The 23413-nt window shown below is 34.8% G+C and overlaps 1 protein-coding gene across 1 annotated transcript in view; it reads left to right on the top strand.

Moving 5' to 3' along the window:
* Positions 1–23413, top strand: part of PDE3B (phosphodiesterase 3B) — a 180683-nt gene that overhangs the window by 15465 nt on the left and 141805 nt on the right. The window lies entirely within an intron of this gene.

Below are 23413 nucleotides of genomic sequence, written 5' to 3'. Positions count from 1 at the left end.
AGCTCTATCGACTATATCCACCACTCCAAAGTACTGCCTCAATAAAATATCATCAGATCTCTTTGATGATTAATTCTCGTTAATTAACTCACTACTAAGGGATATTTACTAAAAAGATATAGAAAGAAGTACAATAAATGTCTCCCTGCACTGCCATTTATAATCATCAGTGCCTGGAGAGAACCTATTAAGGGGTTGCTCCAGAACATTCCCACAGAACTGGGGAAGTGCTCTCTTCTAGTACCTTAGTTTCTGGAGTGAGCTCAAACTTAAGCGAGTAAACTACAAAGCTGTTCTCCAACCAAGGTGCATCATGGCCAATGATTATATGTTTCCTTGTTTATAGATCAACTGCTGAATGGATCCATTTCAGGTCTGGGGCAAGCAGGTTATTCCTCAGGGTTGTATTGAGCTCAGGCTATGGCAGACTGCTATGGTGAGGGGGGGTCCTCAGTGCTGAACTTTTTTTTTCCTTTTCTTTTATTAAAGGAAGATTTTTATTTATTTTGAGTTTTACAATTTCCCCCCCATTCTTACTTCCCTCCTCCCACTCTCACAGAAGGCATTCTGTTAGTCTTTACATTGGCTCCATGTTATACATTCAAATGATAAACTTTTGCAGGTTCTTTTCAACTCTTGAGGCTCACAGCATCATCTTGTCTTATACTATTCACCTAGGATCAAGGAAGACTTAAGTACAACAGAAGGCATGGCAACCCAGGGAGCAGAAGGTCTCCCTGAACCAGAGGTTTAGAGGAGGTTCATCCTTTTCCCTCAAAGTGTCAGGGAGAGAGAGAAGATGATTTTGCAAGGTTGTTCCTTTTAACCACATCTTCAAGCCAGTCAATTAAAAACTGTCAGATTCAACAGCCAATTGAAAAAACACTTCCAGTCTGCTAGGTGTTGAAGTGGAAAGAGCCCGGGAGTCAAGAGTACCTGAGTTCAAATTCTGGCCTCAGACACTTAACCTAGCTATATGGTCTTGGGCAAGTCACTTAACCCCTGCCTTGCAAAAGCTACAAAAAAAAAGAAGTGGAAAAAACACTTCATCAGGTAGTAAAAATAGTAGTGTCACCACACATTCCTGGAAGCTCTTACATAGATCTGAAGGAGGCAGAAAACACTAGCCATTCTTTCCCATTCAACAACAGTCTCTTGAGCTGAGTCTTAAGGAATGGGGAGAGGGCTGGGCATTTTTTTTCTTAAAGATTTTATTTATTTTGAGTTTTACAATTTTTCCCCTAATCTTACTTCCCTCCTCCCACCCCACCAGAGAAAGCAATTTGCCAGTCTTTACATTGTTTCCATGTTATACATTGATCCAAATTGAGTGTGATGAGAGAGAAATCATATCCTTAAGGGGAGAAACTTAAAGTATAAGAGGTAGCAAGACCAGACAATAAGATATCAGTTTTTTTTTTATAACTTTAAGGTAATAGTCCTTGGTCTTTGTTCAAACTCCACAGTTGTTTCTCTTGCTACAGGACCAGGCATTTTTGTAGGTGGTCAAGTAGGAGTCTCTGAGTAAGACAGAGGAGATGGAAGGGCAGGGGATGAAGAGCATAAGTATCTGGACAGTGTCATGGAGAAGGACCACCTCTTTGAGGCTGGAGCAAAGGAAGAAAGGGTGGAAGATGATGTTGAAGGGATTTGATTTGAGGAAGGGAATTTATCAGAAGAAGATCCCATGATAGATAACTTCAGTCTTTTTCACTGAAGTTCAATTTTTTTTTTGTTTTTGTGAGGTAGTGGGGTTAAATGACTTGCCCAAGGTCACAGAGCTGGAAAGTATCAAGTTTTTGAGGCTGAATTTCAACTCAGATTCTCATGGCTCTAGGGCCAGTGCTCTATTCATTGCCACCTAGCTGTCCCCAACTCCTTTTTTGAGGAGGAGAAGGAAAGACCATAGGTAGCAGTGAAGGTGGTGTAGGTGATTAGATTGAGGGAGGTGTTGAAGAGTCACTTGGGAGGAATGAGTGCTTTGGCATGGAGCAATGAGGGATCATTGAAATTATAAAAAGTTGGTGTTGGATCCAGTCAGCATAGTTTTATGACTTGTGTTTTTCAGCAGAGTATGGGTAGTAATGGAGAAATCAGAAGATGGAAACACAGGGTTGGGATTTGAAAAAGGATGGAAAGGGCAAGGGATTCAAGGATGGGCACAGTATAAAGTTGAACTCATTAACTGTAGAATCAGTATTTGAATAGAGAAAAGTAAGGTCATGATGGCCTAGCAGAGTGATTGGAACTCGTGGTCAAGGCAAAGAAAGGTTTAAGGGAAAGTTGAAAGGTTAGGAGATTGTGATCAGATAATGTTACTTGAGGGGTTTCAGTCATGGAAGTAGAAACATTGATGGTAAGATCTCTAGAATATGAACTTTCCTGTATGTGGCTCAGATGAATGACAGCCTGGGAAACAAGAGTGTTTGGAGTTCACCAGCCCATATACCAAGAGCCTTCCATCTGAGGATGGAGTTTGATTGGAAGGGAAGACTGAGGCCAAGTCTGAGAAAAGAATAATATGAATACAAATAAAATAGTTGGTTGCCACCTGGTCCTGGCTAGAATTTTACAGAGATTTAGTGAGAATGGCTAAGGATATAGTGTCTGCTGGGAAGAGACAACGTTCAATGAAAGCTAGAAATGGTTTAATGGAAAAAATGGTTAATACTAGAGAATAGCTTCCAAATGGGCAGTGTTTTCAGTGACTCATAATTATAAATACTTAGTTCAGAATAATTAAAATAGTTATCATTAATTAACTTCTTTGCAAAGAAGGACCATCTCTCCTAGTGAGAGAAAGCTGTAACTATGATAATGTCCACTGTCATATGCAGTTTGAAAGGCTTGTTCCTCCCCTTTGTGCCAATTATTGGTCAGGGTCACAATCTAATTGATGCATTCACTCCTATATGTTTTCTCCACCCTCTTCATTATACTAATGAGCACAGGGGAGTGAACAGCAATCTTCATGAAGCTCCTTGAGCAGGTGCACTTGTAAAGGACAGAGGACCTAGGTCAACTGGGAAGCAGGTGTGTCAGGCCTGATCTAATCTCAGGTCTGATCAGGTCAGGGTCAATTCTTTTGCCTAACGCTCACAGCTCACATACCTGCCCAGAGGGCAGACCCCAGTCTTTGTAATGCATATTTATGTTTAAACTAACAATCTCCTCTTACATTCTGTGGGAGCCAAACACCATACATTTCTCACAGGCAGAATTAAAAGGTGAGAAGGATGGGAGGGTAAGACATGGATGAGTGTGTTTTATTTGGGCAGCCAGTTACTCAATCGGCTTGTATTCAGTTTAGAGGAGAAAGATTGCTGAGTATAGAACATTAGATTCTCATGCCCTTCTAAGCCATAAGTAGCTAAACCACAGTACTGTGGTTTACAGATTATTTCATTGGCAAAAGGTGGGAGGTCAGATTTGGAGGGGGAGTGGCAAGTTAGGACAACTGCACTTCTCCTCTTCTGAAGTTCCAAGTATTCAGAAAACTTTTTATTAAAAAAGAACAAGTGGAGTGGATTGTTTTTTGTTCATTTCCCTGAATACTCATGAAACATCTATGTTTAGCCCTATTTTTATTTTTAGGGAAACTGTTCAAGTTCAAAGCCAATTGATGAGTAGTAACTATTTTATAATAATCCTTCAAAGAATATAGAGATTAAGAGGTTTATAGAATTAAGCATAAGCATCTTCAGAAAATATAGTTCAGGGTAAGTGAATTTTCCAGATAAGTAAAATTTACTCTTTTGAACAAAGAAACCCAAAATTTAAAAAAAAAACCTACTTGGAAGAAAATCTTTGTATATTGTTTTATTTACTTCTGAACCTCTTAAGAGAATATTTAGACTAGATTTTAACCTTTCCGTATTTACTTGAGATCATTATCAAGACTATTAGTATTTTTGTGTTGAAACACAGTGTTAGGAGAAGATTCTGATAAGATGGTAGAATGGGTCAAAAAATTCCAAGCTCTCCAGATTTTCTCTGCAAACAAGTTGAAAAAGTACCTCAGGGTGAATATAGAGTGGCAAAAATAAACAAGAATTGGAACAGAGCAGTGGTCCTCCTGGGACAACCAGAGAAGTTCCTGGGACTTAAGAAGAGCCTGAGACAGAGGTTAGGCTGAGTGAAGTGTAAACATCTTCAGGTTAGCTCCCTGAAATAGTAAGATGCAAGCTCTAGGGAATAGAGAAGACCAGAGTCATCTTCAGAGGAAGATACCAAAGCAAAAAAAGCCTCTTTTACCCCAAAGAGTAGCATCTAATGCCTTCCTCTTAAAAAAGAATTCATAGAAGAACTCAAAAAACACTTGAAAAATCAAATAAGAGATATTGAGGAAAAATAAAAAAAAACAAAAAATCCAATAAAAAGCAAGAACATTATGAAAAAAAAGTTAACCAACTGGAAAAAGGAGATCCAGATTTTTTTTTTTTTTTTTTTTTTTAGTTTTTGCTAGGAAATGGTGTTAAGTGGCTTGCCCAAGGCCGCACAGCTAGGTAATTATTAAGTGTCTGAGGCCAGATTTGAACTCAGGTACTCCTGACTCCAGGGCTGGTGCTGTAGCCACTGTGCCACCTAGTCGCCCTGATCTGGAATCTTAAGGAAGAAAATTGCTCTTTGAAAATTGATCAAGGGGAAGTCAGTGAAGTTATAAGAGATCAAGAAATAGGAAAACAAAATATAAAAAGTGAAAAAAAATAGAAGAGAATATGAAACAAGTCAAGAAAAATAATGTTATGGAGAATAGACCAAGAAGAGAAAACATTAATAGTTGGGTTACTTGAAAACTATGATAAGAAGAATCTTGATATAATAATACAAGAAATAATTAAAGAAAGTCATCCTAAAGTGTTAGAACAAAAGGGAAAAGTAGAAGAAGGAAGAAGTCACCAATCACCACCTGAAAAGGATCTGGAAGAAAATTGTCAGGAATAACATAACCAAAACTCCCAGGTTAAAGACAGCCTATTAAGAGTAATACAGTGGAACCACAATTTGAATTATAAAAGACCTACATTAAAAGACAGACCACACAGGTCTTGCAAAACTACATATTGCAGAGCAAAAGAACTGGGGTTGCAGCTGAAAATATCATACTAAGCAAAGTTAAGCATAATCTTGAACAAAAAAGTGGACATTCAATGAATTCCCAGACTTTCAGAATTTTGTCACAAAAATATGCACTTAATGGAAAATTTGTCATACAAGATCCATTAGAAATAAAAAATAAACATCAAAGACTAATTACAAGGGACTCAATAAGGACAAATTGTTTACTATTTATATATAGAAATGTAAACCATATGCCCAAGATTGTTATTAGTAATTGGGTAGTTCGAAGGCAAGATCAGGGTAGAACTGAATAGGATGGGATTCTAAAAAGTTAAATCATGTAGGAAAAGATAAAAAAAAGTTATCATCTTATATAAATGAGGTATGAGAGGAAAAACTGATACAGAAGAATTAAATGGGGAAGGAGAGTTGGTTGTTGTGGAAACTAGAATATGTTAAAGAGGGAACTATATATACATCTCTCTATAATATACATATAATATAATATATAATATATACATAATATATATATATATATATATATATATAGTTATATAAGGCATATAAGTCTTTTAAATTCGGAAAGAAATAAAAGGATGGGATAGGAAGAGTACTGAGAAGGTGAGGGTAAAAGGTAAAAAAAAGTTTATCCTTCATTCTTGAAGAAGACCATGACATCAGGGAGATGATGTCATGACAAGCATATGAATTGGATTAGAGTGAGAGGGGGCTGTGTGAAGTCATCAGCCTCACTTTCTCCTCTGGAGTCATCTGGGTACAGTGACCAGATATGAATCAGGATGACTGGAGATGATCCTGGATGTGAGGCAATCAGGGTAAGTGACTTGCCCAAGGTCACACAGCAAGTAAGTGTCAAGTTCTTGAGGTGGGATTTGAACTCTTGTCCTCTTGACTCCCAGACCAGTGCTCTATTCACTGTGTCAGCTAACTGTCCCTAGGGGCATTAAAAGGCATATATAGAAGAGTATATAGGTAAATGGGGAAGGGGCTATAGAAGGGTATAAAAGGGAGAGATTCTTAGAAGGCCAGTAGGTTAAGGAATAGGAGGGCAAGGTAACAAGAAGTAAAGCAGAGGAATGAGAAGGGATTGTTGCTTTAAAAAAAAATCATGAAAATGAAAGTTATACATAAACCAAATATGTAGATATCTATGAATATGTATCTTTATATGTATGCTTTTATATCTAAATATGTATATATAAGTATAAATTTATGTATATGCATGTATATATCCATGCTTAATTATAGCTTTCCGGTAGAGAAGGGAAAAATAAGTAGTGCACAGTAGAGAACAGAAGATGAACAATTTTGAACACACTGTGTAGTATTTATTTATTTTTATTTTTTCCCATTTTATTTTATTTTCCAATAACATGAAAAGATAGTTTTCAATATTGCAAGCTTTTGAATTACACATTTTTCTATTATCCTCCCTTCCCTTCTCTCTCCCCCCTCCCCATGGCAGTGAAGAATCTGAGAGAGGTTATTTATTATGTAAATCATGTTTAATATTAATAATTTAATTAATATTTAATGTTAATGTTGGACATGTTGTGAAAGAGGAATTAGAACTTAGGGGAAAAAGCCATGAGAAAGAAAGAAAAAAGAAGTTTTAAAAAGTGAATGTAGTATACTTTGCTCTGTACTCAGACTCCATAGTTTTTTCCTCTGGATTTCTCTGGAATTTTCCATATCAGGTCTCTTATGATTGTCCTTGATCACTGAACTGCTGAGAGGAAGTATAGTCATCATCACTGATCATCTCATGGTGTTGCTGTTAATGTATACAACATCCTCCTGGTTCTGCTCATTTCAATTTGCATCAGTTCATGCAAATATTTCCAGACTTTTCTAAAGTCTTGTGGCTCATGATTTCTTACAGAACCAAAGTAGTCTATAACATTTATATACTATATGACATATGTAGCCATTCTCCAATTGACCAGCATGTCCTTAATTTCTAATTCTTTGCTGCTACAAAACAGCTTCTATAGTTATTTTTGAACATGTGAGTCTTCCCCTCCCTCCCCTTTTGTGATCTAATTGGGAAACAGACTTAGTTGTGGTATTGCAGGATCAAAGGGCATGCATGGCTTTATTGTCCTTTGGGGATAGTTCTAAATTACTCTTCAGTATGTATTATGTATGTTTTTGTTTTTTTAAATTTAGTTATTTTGAATTTTACAATTTTTCTCCTAATCTCACTTCCCTCCCCCCCACCCCCCTCCACAGAAGGCAGTCTGTTAGTCTTTACATTGTATATGCTTTCTTGAAATGGAAGTTTTTTGCTTTATGAGTCCTCTCATATTTTGCTGCACACATGACAATATTTTTTATTTTGCATTTAAGTTTAAAAAAGTAAAATTAAACTTAAAAAAAGAAAGAAAAGAAAGGAAAAAAACACCACAGTGTTGCCTCCGGATCATCCCTATCATCTCTTTGGGCAGGGACGGAGGCAATTGAGGCGTTAGTAGTTGTTTTTTTTTTTCACCTATACCAAATAGGTCCAGACTGCTGTGCAGTTTTAAATTCTTGTTTGTTCATTTGTTCTAGACTGTTCCAGATAGTAAGGTTGCTAGTTATTCAAGTTCAAGTAAGTGAGATATTGTAGTATTATTTGTATGACACTAGAAAGCTTTTCATAAAGAAGAGATATTTTTGACTCTGCTATATTATCAATCCAGTCAAATCTGTACTGAAGGCAGCAAAAAGAGCAGGAAAGAAAAAAAAAGAAACATTAAATTTCAACTCTAGAGCAGAAGGTCAAATGCAGCCCTCAAAGTCCATTCTTGTGGTCTTAATTGGATAACTGGAAGATGAAGGAATGGGTGAGTGCATGCCCCAATGTTGCAACGTCACAGATCATCCTAACCTTTAACTAATATGACTCAACTTTTTCATGTAACTAATGTGTGGTTACCTTGACTGCAAGGAGTTTTAAAAAGAAAAGCAGGCACCTGAATTTGAAAATTCAGGACTACCGACTTAGTATTTTTAGTGGATATCACTGCTCATTTAAATGAATTGAACATGCATCTCCAGATTGAAAATCAACTAATAAAAATTTTTTTTTTTTTAAAAAAGACAGCATTTAGGGGTGGCTAGGTGGTGTAGTGGATAAAGCACCGGCCCTGGAGTCAGGAGTACCTGGGTTCAAATCTGGTCTCAGACACTTAATAATTACCTAGCTGTGTGGTCTTGGGCAAGCCACTTAACCCTGTTTGCCTTAAAAAAAAACACCTAAAAAAACAAAAAAAAGACAGCATTTGAAATGAAACGGAAATTGTGGCAATCTCAGATTAAGAACAATAATTTGATTCACTTTGCAACACTCTCTGAACAAAAATATGTTACAGTGAAAATAGGCAAAAGTTTTCAGTTGAGCATCTTGAAAATAGTCTTTGCATTGCTATAAACTATCAAACCAATATAAATGCACTTGTATCAGAAAAAGCAGGCTCAGTGCTTCACATTGAAAATGACATATTCTTACTTTCAGTTTAATAAGGATTTGTTTTATTATTATACTCATTATTTTATATTATTATACTTTATTGCTTATTATTATACTTGGTTACATTATATTATTATACTCATTGGTAATATGAATTACATTGTAGTCAAAAATATATTTCAAATTCTAATTTTTGTTGGATGATGGGGCCCAGAAGAACTAAAAGGTTGAACACCCATGCTTAGAGCCTTTGAAGGATATTAATAATGACCTGAATTTCAATGATTCTGTGATCAGCCCATTCTATACCCTTTCCCTACTTTCAATTAGACTGAAATCTTCATAAGATTGGGGGCCTTGCCTTATTGAGGATTTCTATCTTTTAGTATCTGCCCTGGTATTCTAGATATAGTTGGTACTCAAAGGTTTATTAAATTAAATTGAAATCCACTGAAGCAAATATTTTTGCTAACAAGAGTAAGACTGAAACGCTATACTCCCTCAAAAAGCAGAAAGATACTATTCTTCAACCAATTTATCCTCCCCTCCCTTCTCCTTTCTCTGCTTTCTTCCTTTTCCTCTCGTCCTGTCTCTTGTTGGACTCAGGAGGATGGGAGATCAAATCCAGGCTCAGATACTTGCCATTTACTAGCTGTGTGACCTTGGGCAAGTTACTGATTGCCTCACATCCAGGTCCATCTTCAATTGTCCTGATTAATATCTGGCCATTGGACCCAGATGGCTTTGGAGGAGAAAGTGAGACTGGTGACTTAGTACAGGATCCCCTCACTCAAATGCAAATCATGTGCTTGTCTTGGCATCACCTCCCTGATGTCATGGTCTTCTTCCAGAATGAAGAACAAGCATCATCATCTCCCATCATTACCTCCCTTTCATCCTCTTCCTTTTTGTCTTCTTTCTCTTCTCCATTCCTTCTCTCCCTCACTACTCATCCTCCTATCCTTTCTTCTTCACCCTCTTCCCTTTTTAGCATACCTCATTTAAATAGCTAAGTGTTAACCCAATCCACATATTAAAAGAAATTGATTCTAATTGTATAGTCCTGTGAAGTTCCCTCCTCTTGTGTCACAAATGAAATTCTTTCCCTAGTATCAAGGGAAATAATTTGAATTAAATCCGTGAAAATGTCAGGCTACAATATAAATGATTCAGGACTCAAGTTATTCAGATCTATCTTCCTTTTCCTATAACATATTGTCACTACTAACTTGGATTTTCCTTACATATTATTTTTTTTCTTTAGATGTGGCATAGAAAAAAATTGACTCACTTTTCTAGAGGTGTATTTTTTAAAAGACTATCTTGTTACTATTTCTCGCTATTTTAGTAATTTGGTCCCAATCACATTTAGTCCCAATCACATTGGTCACAATATCTACATTTTGTCAAATACATTCATTTTTCTTTAGAATGTCTTTGCTATTCATTCCCTCTTATACATAGACAAGAATAGCTTCATCAGAATTTGATTTAAAGAAAAGTTAAGTACAAAGCTACTTGTTCAAAGTGAAAGCAGATATCTGATGAGTAGAAAAGGGCAGATTGACAAATACTTTTGGTTTTTTTTAAGGCAATGGGGTTAAGTGACTTGCCCAAGGTCATACAGCTAGGTAATTATTAAGTGTCTGAGGTCAGATTTGAACTCAGGTCCTCCTGACTCCAGGACCAGTGCTTTATTCACTGCATTACCTAGCTGCTCCTGACAAATACTTAATTTTTTTTAAATTTATTTAAGGCAGTGGGGTTAAGTGACTTGCCTAAGGCCACACAGCTAGGTAATTATTAAGAGTCTGAGGCCAGAACTGAACTCAGGTACTCCCGACTCCAGGACTGGTGCTCTATTCACTGCACCACCTAACTGCCCCCAACTACTTTTTAAAGGTGGCTGAACAACTTTTTAATTATCACTTTAAACATTTTTTTAATTTTTCAATTACAAGTAAATATATACATACATATATATCTGTATGTATACACACACACATCAGAAATGCTGATTGTTAAAATTGTTTCCCAACTTTTTGCATTCCTTTTAATCTTGGTTGCATTGTTTTTGATTGTGTAAACTTTTCTAATTTGATATAATCAAAATTTTCCATTTTGCATTTTATAATGATCTCAATTTCTTGATTAGTCATGATTTCCTCCCCTCTCTATAGATCTGACAGATAAAACTATTCCTTGTTCTTTTGATTGGCTTATGGTGATATCATTCTTTATGTCTAAATCATGGACCCATTTCAAGCTTATCACTTTCAAGATAGTTATATTAACAAATTTATGAAGTTGGGGATGGTAAATGAATGAACTCTTTAATTCCTTTTCCCTTTAACTCCTTTAATTTCTTTAAATCTTATTTCCACTTATTTAAGAGTATTCACTGAGAATGTATAATTTCAGCAATTTTTTAAAAATTGAAAATGCAAAGACAAAAAAACTGGGGCAGAGAACAAATATGTTACAGGTAGTGTTGGGGACAGATTAACAAGAGAGACCAGATAAGTTAAGAAAGATGTCTAAGTGCAAAGATACATATGTATACTCATTAAAATACTAAAGTTTGTACAGCCAAATGATCTGTCAGGCTTATTTAAAAATATGAAGAACTTTGAAGATGAAGAAACCAATATGATAGTCTAGGGAGGTTTGTATGTCCTTCCCAAGATCTTATATATTAGAAGAGAAAATATTGAGTTTTGAAAGTGATTCTTGGCAAATTTGCTTACTATATCTATCTTGTGCTTTTCATTCTAAGTGAAAAGCTTCAGTAACACACCTCCTGCCCATCAGAGGGCATGTAGAGACAGTTGGCCAACTTCCTTTGTATTACTAACATAAATAATATATAATATTCCTCGTCAGCATGCCTGGGATGAGGAATGTCTTTCTTCTCTTAATTCTACCTTTGTCCATTCTCCTCACTCTTACCATTGCAAGTTTCCTGCTTATTCATTGGGTGAGCTTGAATATGGAACTCACCAATGGTAGTGGTTAGGGCATGTTAAAAAAGAAAAAAAAATTAGAAACCACTGCCCTTAGCTTCCTCTCATTTTCAGACTACTTTCTAGAAGTAGTGTAATTTAAAACAAAACTGTATAATCTCCTTGTTTTTTATTTAAAATGCATTTTTTCCATGGGAAATTGAAAAAAATGGATAGACAAATTTATATGTCCTGAATTATGGCCAGTTTTCTGTGTAAAGTCCTTGTCTTTTCTTTGAGCTTCAGACCCAAATCACTTATTTATTGCTATTGGACATTTCAGACATTACACATTCATTTCTTACTATCTTCCTTCTCCTCTTCTCATTCTTTCCTAGCATCTTTCCTTTAAAAGGAAAGTTAAAAGGCACCACATTCTTCTATTGTCCCAGCTCTGCAACCTCAGCCTCAACCTGCCCCCCTCACTGTTCCTCATCATCTTCCCTGGCCTGTCATCTGCCACAATTTGTTGTTTTGATATCTGCACCTACCTCCTCTTTCTCCTTGCACCCAAGTTCAGGATGGTTACCTTGGACTAGACTCCTGCAGTGGCCTTCTCATTATCTTCCTGCCTCATTAGACCATCATCTCCACTGCTGTGAGAGGAGCTTTTCCCTAAGTGAAAATTGAATTGTGTCACTGTCCTATTTAATAAACTACAATGTTTATTCTTGTCTCTAGGATAAGACATGAACCGCTGATTTTGTAGTAGCACTTTGTAGTCTGGTGTTAGCCTCTCTATAGCCTCATTATAGATTATCTTCCCTCTTGCACTATATGGTACCACTGACTCAACCTTCTCTCTGTCACACATGACTCATTTCCAAGTCAGTACCCCAGCCTGGCCCGTTCTCTGCATATCCCCTGTTTCATTCATCACAACTCTACCTTCTTTCAACTCTCCCCTACCCAGATCCCTCAAGAATCTCCCTTGTCTTCTACTACTTTGTTTTTTCTTTTTATTTCATTTACTTCTCTAGCTACATGTTGTCTCTTCTTATAATACATAGATTCTTTGGGTGTGAGGATTGTTCCATTTTTTTTTCTATTTGTATCTCCAGTACTTAACACAATGCTTGTGTGGTATGTGCTTAAATAGTTGTTGATTTGATTGGTAGATTGAAATTTAGAATTTTGGAAGTAACTAAAAGTATGCCTTTCTTTTCTTGATTTTATTGCTAATATTTTTAAAAGCCTTTTAAAATCAAGAGTCAGTAATTTTTGTTTTTTGTCATTTTTTAATAAGTTGTCAATAATAGTATTGGTTTGATTTCAAAACAATACTTAAATATTTGACAGCATGTATTCTCTTTTAGTATGAATTCAGCAAAACATCAGTGATTTGAACATTTTCAGGCTTCAGAGGCAAATGTGCTTCCTGAATCCTAGCAACTGAAGGTAAATAGACAGATGCGTCAGTACCCCATTGATATCAGCAGTCAGTTTTATTTGCTTGTGAACTCTTGTTTTAGATTGTTATTTACAATGTTCATTCAGTAGCATAGGTCTAAGTGACTGAATATGTACCCTGTGATGATGTGTTAGTTGTTTCACTCTTTTTATAAATTTTAATATGTTTAGTATGTAGATATATCAAACTATTAACATTAAACATTATGATAAAAATATTAAATGATGTTGTCTTTATTTCTTTTTCTTTTCTGTAAATAATTTTTGTTGAGCTCTCATCATTCATAGCATATAACTGAAGATTCCTTGCTGATCAATTTTTTTCTGTGTTAATGATAATACTTTTCAGATTGTGCACTATTCTGTATGGGGTATTTTTTGGAGAAAAATTCTAGTGGTTCAGAATGGGATCTTCTTAACTGGCCTTGTTCAAATCCCCCAGCCTCATAATATCATATTTTTTTTCTTTTCTAAAAATATTTTTTAATTTCTTTCATTAAATGTTTTCCAGTTACATATGATTTTTTTTGATATTTGTTTTTAAATTTTTCAAATTCCAAATTCTCTTCCTCCTTTTTAGCCTTCCTGTACCCATTGAGCAGGCAAGCAATATAACAGGTATATTTATGAAGTCATGCAAAACATTTGTCCATATTAGCTGTGTTGCAAACACACACATACACACACACAAACAGATGAGAAATAAAGGAAAATGAAAAGTATGCTTTAGTCTGCACCCAGAGTTTAATGGTTCTTTTTTCTGGAGATGGATAGCATTTTTTCATAATGGGTATTTTGGAATACTCTTAGATCATTGTCTTGATGTCTTTCATAGTTGATCATTATTATTATATTGCTGTTAATGTATACACTCTTCTCTTGGTTCTGCTCACTTCACTTTGCATTAGTTCATATACATCTTTCTGGGTTTTCTTGAAACTATCCATCTCTTCTTATAACATAGTAGTATTCTGTCATAATCATATACCACAGCTTGTTCCCTTTTCTTTGATATCTTTGGAATACAGACCCACCAGGTTGCACCAGCAATGCATTAATGTTCCAATCTTTCCATATTCCTCCAGCATTTGTCATTTTCTTTTTCTATCATAAAAGTCAATCTGATAGGTGTGTGAGGTGTGTTTCAGAGTTGTTTTAATTTGCATTCTTCTGTCTAAACAATATTGATTTAGAACATTTTTTTTAATGTGACTATAGGTAACTTTGATTTCTTTTTCTGAAAAGTACCTATTTCTATCCTTTGTTGTCCTTGGTTTTTTTTTCCCAGTCATGTCCCTCCCTCTGTGACCCCTTGTGGGGTTTTCTTGGCAAAGATATTGAAGTGATTTGCCATTTCCTTCTCTAGTTTGTTTTACAGATGAGGAACTGAGTCAGATAGGGTTAAGTGACTTGTCCAGAGTCATACAGCTAGCAAGTTTCTGAGACTGAATTTGAACTCAGTTCCTCCTGACTCCAGGCTTAGTGCTCTATTTACTTTATCACTTAGTCTTTGACCATTTATTGGTTGGAGAAGTCTTGATTTTTCTTAAAGATCCTATGAAGGGATTGTGAAATTCAATAAATTATTGAATATATATATATATATATATATATATATTATATAATCCTCTATATAGAATTAAGAAGGGTAGGATTTAAGTCCAGTCTCAGACACTTACTAGCTTGAGTCTGGGCCTTTGTTTCCTCATTTATAAAATGAGGGGCCAAGACTTGATGACCTCCAAGGTCTCTTCTAGTTCTAAATTTATGATCCTTTGATCTTAAGACATTGATACCACCAAAAAAAAAGATTTCAATCACTTGAAGAATTGTCATTGAAGAAATTATGTACAACTATGGAAATATAGAACAATATTAAATGCTGTATTTTCTAAGTGTATTACAGCCAGGCATTTATGAAGCACTTGTTATGTGTCAGAAACTGTTTTAGATTCTGGAGATTCAAAGAAAAAATGAAATAGGGCTCCTCAGGGAGGTCTTATCTGGGGGAAAACACACATACATATGAGCATACATGCATATCAAAATATGCAAAGTAAATCCATGGTCATATGTGAAGGTTTTAGAGCTGGGGGATCAAGAAAGATCTCATCTATATACATGGGGAATTAAGCTGAGTTTTTAAGGAAGCCAAAGTTTCTCAAAGCCAGAGGTAAGAAGGGAGTTTACTCTAGGCTTGAGGTAAGAGGTGGAATGTCATATGTGAAGAGGCCATTTTGGTCATATGATAGTGTGAGGGAAGAGGATTAACACTGAGTTAGCCTGAACATTATTCGATGCTAGAGGTAAAAGGAAACCCTTGTGTTACTATATACAGTGTTCTCCTGACTCTGCTCATTTTGCTGTTCATTATTTCATGCAAGTCTTTCCGTGTTTTACTAAGATCATTGAGCTTATAATTTCTTATAGCACAGTAGCAGTATTCTATCACAAATACACTCCACAACTTGTTCCACCATTCCCCTGTTCACGGGCATTCCTACAATTTCTAAATCATTGCCACCACAAAGAGAACTTCCACAAACACTCTAGAACATATAGTTTCTTTTCCTTTCCCCCCTAATCTTTGGAAATAGATCTAGCAGAACAGTTCTTCAAAATGAAAAAGGGAAATAGAGCAACTAGCGAGTTAGTAATTCTAAGAAGAATTATAATCACAGAAATTTAAGTTTAGACTCTGATTTAGTACTAAAATGAAAGATTGAATGGATTAAAGAAAATTTGGATTAAAATGATATTGAAAATTTATTTAAGATTATTGGGAACCTTATAAAAATGAAATTGTTTTAGTTCTATCTTGAATGTATCTATTCTAGTTTATTCTCCTTTCTCCCACTACATTTTTATCCATTTGAAGTCTCTTCCTAGTCTAAAATCCATTTCTTGCCTGGAATTCAGAGACATCCAGTACAGCACCCCCCTTGTACCAATGATTCATGTCCTTGAGAGAATACTAATTGCATCTTAACCTTTTGTTCCCAATCTTTTAATCTTTCAGAAACTATTTTCTGTCCCTCTAATTAAATGTCATGCTTGTCTAACCCTCTCCAGATTCTTCATATTTATTTTTTTTTAAGTAAAATGACTAAAATTGAACACATTAAAAACAGGATGCTGTAATAAAGAAATCATAGTTGGAAGGAACCTCAGAGATCCTCTAGTCTAGTCCCTATTCAAAATATGAATTACTAGTATTCCCAGTGGGTAGCCATCCAACTTCTGCTTGAGGATTTTAGCGACTGGGAACCTCCTCTCTGAACCCAATCCATTTCATGTTAGGAAAGCACTGATTGTTAGATTTTGTTTTAATAAGGTACACTTTCTCCAGATTTTTACTTCAGCCTCTGATTCCAGTTTAAATAATTGGATGACAACAAGCAGAAATCTGATCCTTTTTTAATAAGGTAACTTTTTAAATATTTGAGGAATGCTTCAAAATTTCAAATGATCTTTGATTTCATTGATGTGAATATTTCCTCTACTAATGCAAATCAGTGTCCTTCCTAGTAGACTGCTTTATGAGTTGTTAGACCAAAAAAGTATCACCCCATAGCCAGTCTAATGGTGATTATCCTTTCTAGTATTAGCTAGACTGGTCTTTCAACAGTAATCACAGGTGAAGCTTTTGTAGGACTTGGGAGCTGAAAAGGAATTAAGTGCAGCCCAAGTTCTGTTGGCATAGTTCAGAAGGCTTGTGGTCCTTTGTCAGGAAGTTATCAGAATAGGACTATCATCTGAAGAATATCTTGGGACAAATTGTAAAAATTAACCCTAGAACAAATCATAGAACTTACTGAGAGTACTAGCTTCCTTATTGTAAAGACAGCTTAATGGAGACAAGTCAGGAGGCAGCTACTGAGTGACAGAGAAATGAAGTGCTGCTTTGATTCCTAATTTTATCACAACTCCTTTCTTGAATTTTCATATCTTTATTTTATTTTATTTCATTCATTTATTTATTTATTTTAGGTTTTTGCAAGGCAAACGGGATTAAGTGGTTTGCCCAAGGTCACACAGCTTGGTAATTATTAAGTGTCTGAGTTCAGATTTGAACTCAGGGCCTCCTGACTCCAGGGCCAATGCTCTGTCCACTACACTACCTAACTGCCTTTTCTTTCTAGTATTTTTTAATAGGAATGGGTGTTGTATTTTGTCAGAAGCCTTTTCTGCATTTATTGATGCAGATAAATCATATGATTTATTTTTGTTATTGATATGGTTAGTTATGCTTATAGTTTTCCTAATATTGAACCAACCTTGAATTCCTGGTATAAATCTTACTTGGTTATAACATATAGTAATTTCTGTTTTTTTAATTAAAACATTTTACATTAATATTTATTAGGGAAATTGATCTAGAGTTTTTCCTCTGTTTCTGCTCTCCCTGGTTTATGCATCAAAATTTGTGTTCTCATAGAAAGAATTTGGTAGGACTACTTCTTTGCCTAACCTTTCAATTAGTTTGTATACTATTGGAAATAATTATTTTTTAAATGTTTGGAAGAATTTACTTGTCAATACATTTGGTGGTCCTGATGTTGTCTTGGGGGCTCATTAATGTCTTGTTCAATTTCTTTTTCTAAGATGGTTAAATATTCTATTTCATCATCTTTAAATCTAGGCAATTTATTTTTTGTAAATTTTCTTTGAGTTCACTTAGATTGTCAGTTTTTTGAGGAATAATTGAATAAATTTGTTCTGATTTCCTCTTCATTGGTCGTTCATTCTGCTTTTTCATTTTTTTGATACTGGAAATTTGGCTTTTTTAAAAATAAAATTAAACAGGGTTTATTTTTATTTTTTTTCCTCACAAATCAGCTAGCTCTTAATTTTATTTATTAGTTCACTGTTGATTTTTACTTTGAGTTTGTTTGTTAATTGCTCTGTTGAATGTCAGGATTTCTATTTTGGTATTTAATTGGGGACTTTTCCTTTGCTCTCTTTCCTAGTTTTTTTTTAATGGAATGTCAATTTCATTGATTTGTTTCTTCTGTCTTATGTTATATATTATTATGTAAACATTTGTTATGTCCACATTTATTATAAGTATATTTATATATTATAAATATATTTATGCTCTTTCTTCTGTTAAATGTTATTATGTAAATATTTATTATAAGTTGTATAAGTATACTATAAGTTTTCTATTCATTCTTTAGAATTAGATTATTTCCAATTAATTTTCAATTTCTGCTCCCTAGACCCTTTATTGAATTTAACTATTTTTTTTTGGCAGTGTGGTCCATAGGAAGTGCAGTTAATTTTTCTACTTTTCTGCATTTATTTATTTATTTATTTTTTGCAAGGCAGTGGGGTTAAGTGGCTTGCCCAAGGCCACACGGATAAGCAATTATTAAGTGTCTGAGGTCAGATTTGAACTCAGGTACTCCTGACTCCAAAGCTCTATCCACTGCGCCACCTAGCCACCCTGCTCTGCATTTATTTTTGAGGTTTTATGTGAAGGTGCCGTGTATAACTCTGAAAAAGATATATCCTTTCTCTTTCCATTCATTTTTTTTTTTTCTAAAAAAAATCAATCATATCTAAAAGTTTGTTCATCTTCAACTCTGAATGTTTAAATTTTTTTTTTAATTTAAGGCAATGGGGTTAAGTGACTTGCCCAAAGTCACACAGCTAGGCAGTTATTAAGTATCCAAGTTTGAATTTGAACTCAGGTTCTCCTGACTCCAGGGCCAGTGCTCTATTCACTATGCAACCTAGTTGCCCTTCCAATTCCAATGTAATTTTCTTCAATGAGGTTTTTGTACCTATTTTGCCATTTGGCCATTCTGATTTTTTAAGGAGCTGTTTTCTTCAGTATTTTTTATTTTGGGGCTTTTTTTTACCATTTCACCAGTTCTGGTTTCTAAGAAGTTATTTTCTTCAGTATTTTTTTGATACTATTCTTTGGAATCTCTGTATTCTTTGATGTCTTAAAGTTAGGTCTCAGTTTTGTAGGTCCTCACAGACTTTTTTAAAATAAACTATTCTTTCACTTTTATTCTGTGACATGTGACATCCAGTAACCAAACTATTTCAGTATTTGGTTTAAATTAAACTTACATCTTAGTCATTGGAAGGTGGAAAATCATTTTTTAAGTGTGGTTTGTCTCATTTCCAAATTAGATACACTCAAAAAAAAAGTATGTTTATTAAGTTTTGGCTGATGTTTTTAGGAAATTGGTTAGTCTTGAATTAATATGGACAATTATTTTTTATCATGTAATTATATGCCTTTTTATACAAAATATCAAGATGGTTATGATTTTATTCCTTCTGTTATAAGTCCACTTATTGGACAAGGATTTTACTTTTAGCCTTCTGTATCACTAAGTTCAAATTTATAGAAAGCTGACAGCTGAGATTCTCTGCCATCACAGTAGAAACTGACCTCGGTTTCCTAGATCTGAGGGCCATTTTTCTTACTTTGTTTTTGGGTTTGGTTTTGGCTAATGAATTGATTTCTGAGTGTCCAGCCCATGTCCCTCTTCACATTTAGATAGACTAGTCCTCAGAAAAGAGGCTCTATTTATGTAAGAACCTTTCATAGCTTTTGTTCCTTTGGCATGGGGCTTGAGAACCCAAAGCTACTTCCAAATGAGGCATCAATGTGCGTTTTCATGTTAGTTTCCTCAGCTGTGAAATGGAAGGTTGGATGACCTCTCTCTGTGTTCCCTTCCAGCTGGACATCTCTTGCTTCTTAGAATTGTGCGAATCCTAGACTAATGTGAATGAACTGAAATTGCTGTGGCAACCAGCAAATGGTTAAGTAAGCATTGTTTAGTGTATGTTCCATTGGCTGCTTGGTGAAACAGGAGGCTAGCGCCTACATTGTCAGACCAAGGGCAAACAAATGAAAAAACCCTGGAACTGGTACTCCAGAACGTAGTCTGTTGTTGGGGAAACTGTTTGCGTCATATTCACTAGCAATTAACTGCTTTCTTTTTCATGATGACAGTGCAAAATTGAAGTAATAAAGGAGAGAAAAATGACTTTAACCCAGAATTGTCAGTTGTGCATGTAAAAGGCAATATTGAATTTGAGAAAAAGAGCACACAATTTTAAACTATAGTGTTCTCTCTGAGTTCAAATGATTTTCAGAAAATATATTGATGTGTTTTGTTTTTAATATTACCTTTATTTCTAGATATAGTAATCCTTCTGAGAGTGTCACCCTTTGTGACAAAAAAAATGAAAAAATAGAAGAAAAAAGTTGAGCCAAACTATTTAGTCCATCTGGCAGTTTATGCTGTTATATAATGATTGTTTTCCCATGTCTGTTAAGGTAAGCAGGTGTTGCTTTCCTTTTTTTTTTTCTGGGACAGTTTTGGTGCCTATAGTTTCACAATATTCTTTCATTTGCTATTTTCTTCTCCTTTACATTACTGCAGTCCTTGCTTATTCTTTTCCTTTGACTGCTCACATTATTCTGCATCAGTGTAGGTCTTTTTGTGCTTTGCTACATTCTTCACATTCAGATTTTCTTAGCCTGCATCATTCCATTCCCTTATCCCAATATTCCATTGCATTCACATACCACGTTGGTAACCATAAAACTTTAGTTAAACATAAGTTGATATGATTGTGGACCAGTGATAATATCTTGATTTTTTTTGTGAATTAGATTTAAGTGAGGTAGAGTTGTTCAAAGTTGTCAGTCTCACTATCTCTTCCAAGCCATTGAAGTCTAGTGGCAAGACAAAAGTAAGATAACTAGAAATGGCTAGGGATGCAGTTGATGACCTTAGAGTCTTAGATATCTGACCAACCTGGAAGCTCTTCACAGCATCTGCTTCATCAACTAAGGCCATTGGAACAAATTGTTCTTATCTACCCATTACAATGGAGGAAGTCTTCACATGCTTGAGGTAGAAACCTCACGAACTCATTTATGGGTTTGAGGCTTGAGGCTTGTCAGTTATCCTCAATCTGCTGAGATGGTTTTACTGGGGTGTGGCTGCTGCGCATGCTAGATAGAGCTTCTTGGAGCCACAGGTGAGGGTTGGGTGACAGGTGGTCACCAAATGTGGATGAGCAGTTCTGAAATGGGCTCAGCAAGCCCTCCCAACTGAAGTCCTAATCCTCCCTGAACATCCCCTATACTCCTGTGGACACTTACATATGTCCCCAATAGGGACTCAAGGTTGTCACTAACATTCACTTGAGGATACCTACTGTATATTTTCCTGTATTATCACTGGTCCTCTTTGAAAACTAAACTGCATTTTTTCTAGTCTATAAAAGAATGGCTATAAATACTTTGGTGTATATAGGACCACATTTCCTATCTCTGACCCTGTGGGTTATATGTCTGGCAGCAGAAACTTTGGGTCTGAAGTTGTTTATGGGTTTTTTTTTTTGTTTTAGTTTTTGCAAGGCAATGGTTTTAAGTGGCTTGCCCAAGGCCATACAGCTAGGTAAGTGTCTGAGGCTGGATTTGAACTCAGGTACTCCTGACTCCAGGGCGGGTGCTCTATCCACTGTACCACCTAGCTGCCCCAAGTTGTGTATGTTTTAATGTTTATAAGCAGGTGCAGAATTTAGGAAACCATTACAGATACTAGGAAATTATTTTAATTAAAACAAGAATAGCTCAATTAAACATGTAAAACCTCAGATATTACTATTTGAATAATTCCAAATTGACTTCTAAAATGATTATGCCATTTTAATAGCTCTACCACTAGTGTATTACTATATCTGTCATTTCACAATCTTTTCCATGTTGATTTTTGCAATTTTTAAATCCATCTTTGCTAATTTGCAAGGCAAGAAGTGAAACTTTGGAGTTGTTTTGATTTACATTGCTTTTATTATCAGTAATTTGGAACATTCTTTAATGTGGTCTTTGAGTCCTTTTTAATTCTTCTTTTGAGAATTGTTATATCCTTTGGTCACTTATCTATTGGGTAGTATCTATTTTTTTCTTTATATATATATATATGTGTATATATATATATATATATACATATATATATGAATACACATAATAGATTTGTCAATTGTGTATATATATTTTGAATTAACAGATTCTTTTCAGAGAAATTTAAGATTTTTTCCATTTGACTACTTCTTATCCCAAGTGCTTTAAATTTGACTGTGCAGAAGCTTTTTGATGTCAGATAATCAAAATTATCTATTTTATCCCTTGTAATCACCTCTGTTGTTTAAGATAAGTTTGTTTTTCCATTCCTATGAGAGATATAGCATTCTCTTTTATAAATTTTGTATAGTATGATATTTAATATTAAATTCAAGTTTTTGCTTAGGTAAATTATTTTTTTCCATTTTATCAAACACTAGGTTGTTTCTGATTCTTCCTTTTCTAGTCTGTCTCAATAATCCATTTCTCTGTGTTTTTTTTATGTTTGTTTTTTTTTTTAGTTTTTTTTTCAAGGCAATGGGTTTAAGTGGCTTGCCTAAGGCCACACAACTAGGTAATTATAAGTGTCTGAAGGGGCGGCTAGGTGGGGCAGTGGATAAAGCAACTGCCCTGGAGTCAGGAGTACCTGGGTTCAAATCTGGTCTCAGACACTTAATAATTACCTAGCTGTGTGGCCTTGGGCAAGCCACTTAACTCCATTTGCCTTGCAAAAACCTAAAAAAAAACCCAACTAAAAAAAGTGTCTGAGACCGGATTTGAACCCAGATACTCCTGATTCCAGGGCCAGTGCTTTATCCACTGTCTGTGTTTTTTTAAACCATTATGATCTATCTTTCTGTTTTTTAAACATCAAAGCTAGATTTTGATGACTATTGATTTGTAATATAGTTTGCAATTTGGAAGTGCTATTGCCCCTTTGCCACTATATCTTTTCATCATTTCCCTTAATATTCTAGATCTTTTGTTTTTTGAAACTAATTTTGTTACGATTTTACCAGGTTCTATAAAGAATATAGTAATGTATTAGTTTGGTATGGCATTAAAAATTAAATTATTTTATTAAATTTGTTTTTATTAAATTATCATTGGCATGGACTAGCCTTGAATACTGAATATTTCTTCAGCTATTTGAGTTGCTTTTTATTTCTTGGAGGAACACTTTGTAATTGAGTCTGTACAAGTCTTTTGTGTACTTTTGTAGGTAGATTCCCAATTATTTGATGCATTTTGTAGTTATTTGGAATGGGTTTTCTTTTTTCTATTATCATTTCTTTTGTTATTATTATATAGAAATGCTGATTTTTGAAGGTTTATTTTGTAGCTTATAATTTTGCTGAAGCTATTGATTATCTTAAAAAGTGTCCTTGCTGATTCCCTTGGATTTTCCAAATATATATCATATACTATCAGCTTGTCATATGCTGTATTAAAATGTGCCAGTCTTCTAGGAACTATCCTAGTTAAAATAATAATTTATTATATTGTAGATTAGATGTCTATTATTATTATCTAGGCAAAGGAATTAAGTAATTTTTGCTTAATTTTCTCTATTACATAAAA

This window comes from Macrotis lagotis, chromosome 3 (assembly GCF_037893015.1).
Source record: "Macrotis lagotis isolate mMagLag1 chromosome 3, bilby.v1.9.chrom.fasta, whole genome shotgun sequence".
Classification (NCBI taxonomy): Eukaryota; Metazoa; Chordata; class Mammalia; order Peramelemorphia; family Peramelidae; genus Macrotis; species Macrotis lagotis.
This window is presented reverse-complemented; position numbering and strand designations above follow the sequence as displayed.